Source organism: Portunus trituberculatus, chromosome 40 (genome assembly GCF_017591435.1).
Source record: "Portunus trituberculatus isolate SZX2019 chromosome 40, ASM1759143v1, whole genome shotgun sequence".
Taxonomy (NCBI): domain Eukaryota; kingdom Metazoa; phylum Arthropoda; class Malacostraca; order Decapoda; family Portunidae; genus Portunus; species Portunus trituberculatus.
The window spans coordinates 8,130,001-8,137,500 of NC_059294.1; the positions used below are offsets into that span (position 1 = coordinate 8,130,001).

General features: G+C 42.4%; 2 protein-coding genes across 2 annotated transcripts in view; one reads left to right on the plus strand and one right to left on the minus strand.

Annotated features, from left to right (window-relative positions):
* The window catches only part of LOC123516254 (proteoglycan 4-like), a 380,397-nt gene that overhangs the window by 314,453 nt on the left and 58,444 nt on the right, over positions 1 to 7,500 (minus strand). The window lies entirely within an intron of this gene.
* LOC123516253 overlaps positions 3,833 to 7,500 on the plus strand; it is a 26,904-nt gene continuing 23,236 nt past the window's right edge. The window contains exon 1 of the transcript XR_006678131.1: positions 3,833 to 3,880. The gene's annotated coding sequence lies outside the window, so the exon portion shown is untranslated. The remainder of the gene's footprint in view (positions 3,881 to 7,500) is intronic.

Here is a 7,500-nt window from a genome sequence, read left to right on the forward strand (position 1 = left end):
AAATAAAAGCAGGAAGGAAAACAGAAAGACACAAAGGTTAATAAACAAAAGCTCTCAGAGTCCAAGTAACAAAAAATCTGAACTTGCCACTCTTCCAAAGCTCCAAGCACCGGTTACACTTCACTCTCCCGAACACTAATGACCCATCTCTCTCTCTCTCTCTCTCTCTCTCTCTCTCTCTCTCTCTCTCTCTCTCTCTCTCTCTCTCTCTCTCTCTCTCTCTCTCTCTCTCTCTCTCTCTCTCTCTCTACCATTTACTCTTCCTGCTCTTTTCTCCTCCATTGCTGGTGCCCTCTTACTTTTTTCTCTTCCCTCCCTGCTTCCTTTATCCTCTAACTAGTACTTTTTTACACAGTCTCTCCCTTCTTCCCTCCTACATTCTCTCTCTCTCTCTCTCTCTCTCTCTCTCTCTCTCTCTCTCTCTCTCTCTCTCTCCTTCTTACCTCATTGTTCCCTCATAACACGCAGGCGAGATCTTCATTACCTCATTCTCACATTTTATTAACCGTGAGAAACACTCTAAAAACTCATACCCCTCAACGCCTCTCTCTCTCTCTCTCTCTCTCTCTCTCTCTCTCTCTCTCTCTCTCTCTGCTATTAAAGATGACCACTTGACGCTCACAAAGGGGCAAGTGATACTCAAGCTATAAAAACAAATGAGCGGCGTGTCTCGGGGGCGGCGCAGCATCACAAAGAGACGCACCTGTCACGCCTTAATTAGAATACTCACCTCTAATTGGAATTCCACCAATCACTACTCGACGCGGTGCTATTTCAAACTGCAGTGATCGATTATTTTGTGTTTTGTTTGTTTTTCTTTAGTGTGATGTATGGGATATATTTTTTTTTTTTTTTGTCTGTTGTAATTTGATATTTGATTGTTTGCTTTGTTTTGTTTATTGAGGTGTTTGATTGTTTTTTTGTTTATTTGTTTTTGTAGGACCGATTTGTTGTTTTAGTGTGAAATGTTGTAGTGGGATTTATTCTAAACTCTACATATCAAATAGCTGTACATGATGTTTTGGGCAATTGTTTTTTTTCACTTTCATTTTTATTAATTTATTCATCTAATATTGACTCCCTATTTATTTCTACTTATTCATCTTTACTTCATATTACTTATTCATTTGTATTCTGTATCATTTATCTACTTATCTATTCATTCCCAGTACTTCCATCATGAAAATATACGTAGATGAAATGACAAGACGTCGCCTTTACTTACTTACTTATTCATTCATTCATTCATTCATTCATCTACTCTGCATACTGCCACTTTTTCTTCCCTTCCTCCGTCCTTCCCTCCTTCCCAGCCTGTCCTGCATCTCTATTTTTAGCTCAGCAATTAACCCTGAAACTTACTTCAGAAACTTCAAACACCCCTCCTCAGTACCCCTTTCATATAATTCCCGAGGCAGGAGCAGGAATTAATTACGGATGTAACATTCACTTCCCTTCACCAGCCACCAGCCTTCTCACCACTGAATACTCCCAAGCCTCCTCCTCCTCCTCCTCTCGCTATTCCTCCTCCTCCTTCTCTTCCTTCTCCTCCTTGCAACTCTCGCTGTCCCCCGAGGCAATAACTGGCGTGGAATGGAGGACGAGGAGGAGGAGGAGGAGGAAAAGGATGACGATGACGACGAGAAAAGGAAGAAGAAAAGGAGATGAAGAGGAAGAGGAAGAACAAGAACAAGAACATGAGTAACAGAAAATACCAGAAACAAAAATAATAAGAAAAAGAAGAACAAGAAGATGAAGTGATGAAAAAAACAGAAACACCAAAGAAATAAATATATATAAAGAAAAAATATAATGCATACACAAAAGAAGGAAGGAGAAAGATTGTAGGAAAGATTTCAAAGAGACACACACAATCAGACAACGAGAGAGTAAACGCAGAAAAAAAAAAAAGAAGAGACAAATACAAGACAAACACACACACACAAACACAGACAGAGAGATGAAGGAAGGAAGAACGCAAGGAGTAAAGGGAAGGACAGAGTATATGTCATCCAGAGGTATTTCTGAGGCAGTCTAACTCAGTCTCCTCACACAAGTCTGGCGGTGAGACGAGGAAGCAGCGTCTTTGATCTCCGTGGAAGTATTGTCATGAGGGTGAAGAGGAGGAACGGCTGTGGAGACGGAGAGAGGGAGAGAGAGAGAGAGAGAGAGGGGGAATACGAACTAGTGGCTGACAGAAATATGACAAGGGGAAGGATGGGGATGTGAGACTAGGGAATGGGTGAAATGAGGTCGAGTAAATGAACGTGAACTGAGAATGGGCAGAGGAGACACTGAAGAGGGAAAATGAATGGAGGGAGAGATGGAAATACGAATTAGTGGATAACAGAAATATGACCGGGGAATGGATGGAAATGTGAGACTAGGGAATGGGTAGAAAAAAAACGAATGAATAAATGCGAACCAGGAATGGGAAGAAGAGACATTGAAGGGAGAAAAATGAAATAAAAACAAAAAAATGAGGGAAAATGAAGTAGGAAAAAGGGATGGGAATATAGAGTAAATGGATGGAAACTGGAGAAAAAATGGAACTGTAAATGGGAGAGAGAGAGAGAGAGAGAGAGAGAGAGAGAGAGAGAGAGAGAGAGAGAGAGAGAGAGAATATGAGAAAGTCATCTCCCTTTCCCTCCCATTTCTATTCCCGTTATTTTTGCCTCCTTCACATTCTCCTCCTCCACCTCCTCCTCTTCCTCCTCCTCCTCCTCCTTTTCCTCCTACAGCCATCACCATTACCAAGACAATTGTACTCCTCCCTTCCTCCCGTTTAGCCGCAGATTTGAAATTCGTATCTTCTCCTCCACCTCCTCCTCCTCCTCCTCCTCCTCCTCCTCCAGTCACGAAGATGAGTAAGCTTAGACAGAAACATGACGCTAAGATCACAATACGAGTCTGAATGAAAGTGACATGATTCTGACTCAACTTGATATAAAAAAAAAAATAAGGAGGTGGAGGAGGATGAGAAGGAGGAGGAGGAGGAGATAAAGAGTGACAGTGAGGAAGAAAGCAGCTCATATTCAACAGATGTGCTAGGCGACGAAATATTTTAAAGAAGAGCGACAGTAAAAGAGACAAAGTGACAAGGAGTGACGGGATGCATAAGTGACAAAGAAAGAAAGAAGGAGAGGAAGAAGGGACGGGTAAATAGATAAATGCAAAAGAAAATAACAGAAAAATAATATAAATGCAGGTGAACACTCAGAGAGAGAGAGAGAGAGAGAGAGAGAGAGAGAGAGAGAGAGAGAGAGAGAGTCAAGCCACAGTACAGGCACACACACACTCCTAGCCACTCTCTCAATGGACGCTGTGACGCAAGACAAGAGAGCATCGTTTTCCAATAGCAAGGAGGCGCCGCTGGAGTCCCTCGATCCTTTGCCCCTCACTCGTCACTTAGCGCTCCCCCTCTCCTTCCCTCATTCCACTCACTCCCCTCACTTCCGTCCCCCAATCCTCCCCTCCCTCCCTCCCTCCCTCCCTCCCTCCAGACCCTCCGTGAGAAGTGATCTGCTGCTCATTTCAATCGTTAACCCACATCTCTTCCGTCTCGCTATCTTTGGATAATGTGTGTGTGTGTGTGTGTGTGTGTGTGTGTGTTACGGCCCGCCTGTAACATACTCCACTACCATCACCTCCTCCGCTTGCTACCTCGTTCGCCACCTCTCCACCTCCCCTCCACGTCACCGTCTCATGAAGCCCCGCTCCTGCCCCGAAGTAGGATTCACGCGGCCCCATTCGACTCAAGCGGAAGTGATAAGCGAGCTCCCTGATTTTTGGACGTCAGTCGTACCAGTGAACACAACGCCTCTTGGAATACCGTGGGATCAACATCACCCAGCACTTCACCACTGCGACACCTCCTTAAGTATCACTTCCCCTCGTCCCGTTTTTCCACATTGCCACCATATAGGATTAGTATTATTGTTAGGTATTGTTAAGTTGGGTTCTTTATGGTTATATTTATTTATGTGTTATATATATGTGTATGTCAGTTTCATGTGTTTTTTTATTGGGTTATTAAATAGCTTCTTAAGTGCCCCCTTTGCATATCCTCACCAGTTGAACCTGCAGAGTCTTTTTTTATTGTTATTGTTCACTGCCTCCCCGATGCCAATCTTACCCATTTAACCAGTGAACATAACAGTGGTGTGTGTGTGTATGTGTGTGCGTGTGTGTGTGCTGTGTGCGTGCGTGCGTGCGTGTGTGTGTGTGTGTGTGTGTGTGTGTGTGTGTGTGTGTGTGTGTGTGTGTGTGCGTGTGTGTGTGTGTCTGACGAGACAGCCAGACGTTACCCTGTGTGTGTTTCCGATCTTCGTGTGTGTGTGTGTGTGTGTGTTACGTCTCCACCAGTGTGTGTGTGTGTGTGTGTGTGTGTGTGTGTGTGTGTGTGTGTGTGTGTGTGTGCGTGTGTGTGTGTGTGTGTGTGTGTGTGTGTGTGTGTGTGTGTGTGTGTGTGTGTGTGCGCGTGTGTGTGTGTGTGTGTGTGTGTGTGTGTGTGTGTGTGTGTGTGTGTGTGTGTGTGTGTGTGTGTGTGTGTGTGTGTGTGTGTGTGTGTGTGTGTGTGTGTGTGTGTGTGTGTGTGTGTGTGTGTGTGCGCGTGTGTGTGTGTGTGTGTGTGTGTGTGCGTGTGTGTGTGTGTGTGTGTGTGCGCGTGTGTGTGTGTGTGTGTGTGTGTGTGTGCGCGTGTGTGTGTGTGTGTGTTTGTTTTCGGTGTATGGAAGGGTTGAAATTATGCTTTCTTTTCTTCTTTTTTTTAATGCTTCTTCTTTTCTTCTGATTATTCTGATTCTGCTATTTCTGCTTTTTCAGATTCTTATTTTTCTTCTGTTTCTACTCTTCTTTTTTATTGTGATTCTTCTGCTTTTCTTCTTCTTCTTCTTTCTCCTTTTTTTTCTGAGGTTATTTTGGTCAGGTGTTAAAAGAAGTAGGAAAAGTTGTATTAGATAAGTATTTTTCTGGTTCTAAATTGATTCAGTTTTCGTTTCCTTTCCTCGTGTTGTGTTATTTAATTTTCAGATATTTTTTTCAGACATTTTTTTCCTACCGTCGTGTTTTCTGAGGTTACATTTAGAAGGGTGTTCAAAGATGGAGGAAAAGTTGTATTATATAAACATTTTTCTCTAAGTCTGTAATTTGATTCGATTTTAGTTTCTCTTCTTCTTTACGGCGTGTGCGTGTGCGTGTGCGTGTGCGTGAGCGTGTGCGCGTGCGCGTGCGTGTGCGTTGTTACGGCCCGCCCGTAACATACTCCACTACCATCACCTCCTCCGCTTGCTACCTCGTTCTCCACCTCCCCTCCACGTCACCGTCTCATGAAGCCCCGTTCCTGTCCCGAAGTAGGATTCACGCGGCCCCATTCGACTCAAGCGGAAGTGTTAAGCGAGCGAGCTCCCTGATTTTTGGGAGTCAGTCGAACCAGTGAACACAACGCCTCTTGGAATACCGTGGGATCCACATAGCCCAGCACTTCACCACTGCGACACCTCTTAAGTATCATTTCCCCTCGTCCCGTTTTTCCACATTTTCTCCATATAGCATTAGTATTATTGTTAGGTATTGTTAAGTTGGGTTCTTTATTGTTATATTTATTTGTTATATATGTCAGTTTCATGTGTTTTTTATTGGGTTATCAAATAGCTTCTTAAGTGCCCTTTTTCCACATCCTCACCAGTTGAACCTGCAGTTTTTTTTTTTTTTTATTGTTCACTGGCTCCCCAATGCCAATCTTACCCATTTAACCGGTGAACGTAACTGTGTTTCACTGTTTGATCTGCTGCAGGCTCTGACGAGACAGCTAAACGTTACCCTACGGAACGAGCTCAGAACTCATTATTTCCGATCTTCGGATAGGCCTGAGACCAGGCACACACCACACACCGGGCCAACAAGGTCACAACTCCTCGATTTACGTCCCGTACCTACTCACTGCTAGGTGAACAGGGGCTACACGTGAAAGGAGACACACCCAAATATCTTCACCCAGCCGGGGAATCGAACCGCGGTCCTCTGGCTTTTGAAGCCAGTGTTTGTGTGTGTTTGTGTGTGTGTGTGTGTTTTTTCAGGTTCTTTAGATTATATTTAGTAGTTTTACTGATGTTCTATTTAGTTACTATTTATAAATTCACTTACTTAATTTGATCTTCACTTCACAATCTCTCTCTCTCTCTCTCTCTCTCTCTCTCTATACATTCATTTAGTTACCCATACATTCTCTATATAAATACATCTCCCTCTCTGTCTCTCTCTGTCTCGGTCTCTCTCTCTCTCTCTCTCTCTCTCTCTCTCTCTCTCTCTCTCTCTCTCTCTCTCTATACATTCATTTAGTTACCTATACATTCTCTATAAATACACTAACTTAATTTGATCTTCATATCACTCAATCTCTCTCTCTCTGAGCTTACCTTATACATTTATTAAGTTATCCATTCATTCTCTATAAATACACTTACTAAATTTGACCTTCACTTTTTCTATGTTTTCCTTGTACATTTATTTAGTTATTCATTGATACATTCGCTATAAATATACTTACCTAATCTGATCTTCACTTCACTCTCTCTATACTTTCTTTATACACTGTTTGGCTTAATTGTGTCATGAAATCATCGTTCTTGACTTTATTAACTCATTTTGTTCCCTTTTTAAAACTCTCACCTAATACAACTCGTGCCAATTTCATTCAGTTTTTTTTTTTTTTTAAGGTTCCAATATAAACTTTGCAAAATTGACTCAGTTCCCAGTTAACTTTGCAATTTACGCCACTATTCCATTTTTCTTGTTTTTATTTTAATCTTTCTTTTTTATCTTTTGTTGGGGTTGTTGTTTTTTGTGGATCTTATTGGTGCAACTCTCGCTATTATTTTTTTTTCTATTTCATTTTATGTTGCCAAATTGACTCTGGTTTCCATTTATTCCTACTCTGCGCCTTTATTTTTAACTTCTCCCCCACACATTTCCTTCCAAAACTCTCACATTTCCGTGTTCTTTTTTTACGTTATTTTTGGGGACTGTCAAAATGAAAAAAATATATAAATAAAGATAAAAAAAGGAGGAGAAAAAAAACCGGAGGAGAGAATGGGAGGAGATGTAAAGAACTAACAAGAGGAGAGAGAGAGAGAGAGAAGAGAGAGAGAGAGAGAGAGAGAGAGAGAGAGAGAGAGAGAGAGAGAGAGAGAGAGAGAGAGAGAGAGAGAGAGAGAGAGAGAGAGAGAGAGAGAGAGAGAGAGAGAGAGAGAGAGAGAGAGAGAGAGAGAGAGAGAGAGAGAGAGAGAGAGAGAGAGAGAGAGAGAGAGAGAGAGAGAGAGAGAGAGAGAGAGAGAGAGAGAGAGAGAGAGAGAGAGAGAGAGAGAGAGAGAGAGAGAGAGAGAGAGAGAGAGAGAGAGAGAGAGAGAGACATTTATCTCTTACAGTATTTACTTTTTCCACGTACATTTCGTATTTTAAATCTCTCTCTCTCTCTCTCTCTCTCTCTCTCTCTCACTAAAA